This window comes from Penaeus monodon, chromosome 22 (genome assembly GCF_015228065.2).
Source record: "Penaeus monodon isolate SGIC_2016 chromosome 22, NSTDA_Pmon_1, whole genome shotgun sequence".
Lineage (NCBI taxonomy): Eukaryota > Metazoa > Arthropoda > Malacostraca > Decapoda > Penaeidae > Penaeus > Penaeus monodon.
This window is the reverse complement of record NC_051407.1, coordinates 41,115,549-41,117,734: the sequence shown is the minus strand read 5'-3', so window position 1 is coordinate 41,117,734 and position 2,186 is coordinate 41,115,549. Positions and strand designations below refer to the sequence as shown.

The 2,186-nt window shown below is 49.5% G+C and overlaps 1 protein-coding gene across 1 annotated transcript in view; it reads left to right on the top strand.

Moving 5' to 3' along the window:
* LOC119587143 (forkhead box protein O-like) overlaps positions 1-2,180 on the top strand; it is a gene marked incomplete at its 5' end in the record, with an annotated part of 57,932 nt that extends 55,752 nt beyond the window's left edge. The window contains 1 exon segment of the mRNA XM_037935899.1: positions 522-2,180.
* Between the last annotated feature and the right edge of the window lie 6 nt (positions 2,181-2,186).

The following is a 2,186-nucleotide window of genomic DNA, read 5'->3' as shown; positions in this document are numbered from 1 at the left end:
TTTCCCCGAGACTAGTTCCGGCTCCTCCTGGTGTTTTCGCCGACCGAATCCCGATGGTGGTTTCTTTGTTCACTGTAATTATCTTGTTTTGAAATTTTTATCACATAATTCGTCTTGGGGTACATCGGAAGGTAGCGCGCACCCCCCGCGTGATTGACTTAGGCGGGGCTGATGATAAGGGAGGCGATGTGTTGATTTCGTTGCACTAAGGAGGTTTTGGCTCGAGAGATCGGAGGTGGCTTCAGGGTCGAGGGGTGGGGTTGGGGGCTCTGGGGGGGTGGCGGTGGATGTGATTCTTTTTCTGTTCTTGTTGTAATGTAATTGGCGACACGTCTTTTGATTGTCAAATATCGTAAGGATATTGGATTGATATTAAAAACACAGTAGGCGTTGGTTTCCATAGTAATCATAAGAACACACGAAAGCGTTTTATTGGTTGTTGACACTTGGCCTTATTGTTTTGTATCGAGTTAAATAAGAAAGGTAAATTCCTTTTAGTTAATCTTTTCCTTCCTTTCCAGGTGCGAGAAAGACTAAGAGGTCCAGGACCTGAACGCTAGCAAGAACTCATCACAACGCACACATCGGATCACCAGCTTGACAGCTTGAAGCTTTCCCAGCCCATGAAGAGGTTCTAGCCGACCTGAGGTGGCCTGGGGCGCTGAGGCCAGGTCGACTCGAGGTGGCCTGGGGCGCGGAGGCCCGCCGACGCCCGCCCTGGACCGCGTCTCGAGCGTCGAGGCGCTGGGGCCGCCGACCGGCTCCTCGCCTGCGGTGGGGAGGCAACGGACCGAAAATGAGCATGTCGAGCAAATTTTGTGATATTTTATGCAGAAAAAATATATCTCGGAGCTCACAAGAGCAGGTGGTATATATTTTCTTCCACTATGATCCAAAGCGATTTCCCCTCAGCGTCGGACGGACAGTCCAGCCGCGTCGAGACCAGCGTCGCCTCGCTGCCGAAGAGGTGGCCTTTCCGTCTCTACGCGCAGTAGGGAACGGAAACGGAGAATCTCCCGCCGGGCCTCGGGCGGGGCTAGAACCGCGCAGAACCTGGCAGTTAGTGAACGCTGAAATAATATCCTCATGGGTGCGGAAAAAAAAAGAAAACAGCTGATGTGGCCATCTTAGGTGTTCCTGAAGATGATGTGTGATGTGTTAACTGCTAAAGACAATCAAACTATCAAGAGTTATCAAGATGAAAGTGAAGGTGATTGTGATGAAACTCTTTAACCATAGCGGTGGTTGTGAAGAAAATAAGTGGATAACGATAGGTTTCGATGAATATTAACTTCTGTTGTAAAGATGTTGTGATAGAGATAGTGCTGGAGGCTAGGCTGGGAGAGACAGGACTCGCGCTGGCCGTCTCCAAGCATAATGTTCAGTGTGATAAGCAGGGTTTCCCACCTGCCTGATGCTAGCGGACGGCCGACGACTCCTTCGGCTCCACAGGGAGACGGGTCAGACGCTTGGGACGTGGCGTGTGAGTTGGGATTCAGTGTGATGCTCGTCCTCAGCCCAGCTGGGCGGGGGCGTCAGGGCGGAGGTGCTCGCCCGCCGGTCATTCATTGCTGCAGACCACGCGGGGCGACGCGGCAGAGCACCGGGAGCGGAGCCTACGCAGTGCACGAGGGAAACTGAAGTGACGGAGGAAACTTCCTTGCTCACCCACGCCAATATCGCCAGTCGTGGAAAGTGTCATGGTGCTTTTCATACATTGTATAAATTTAATAGAATTACAGTTTTAGCAATGACCAGCTTATGTAACGCAGCAATGAACCTTTGTATTTTCATATGCAGAAAAATGTCTACCCTCATTTTGTTGTCCACAAAAATCCGCGCATTTTTAATACCATCAGCCCAGGTCAGTCACGCAGTTATTATTTATCTAAAAGAAGTTTAGCCTCGCATAACTGCACCGTATGATGAATGTCTGAGCAAATAAAACAAAGGCTTCGATGTTCTTGCTGCAGAAGTGAAGCGAGACGGGGTTCGAGTGGCAATTAATAACTGATTGTATCCCTTGAAAAAGACTTTCACACGAAATACCTGAAGGAGCAGTCAGCCGTGGAGTGAACAGACATTTTGGTGTGTAATTTGTTGAACTCTATTTTGCCCGTCGTTCTATGCTTAAATGCAACAGTCGAGCTGTAACCATTAAGCTGGTTCCTAGACGAGGTAATGTT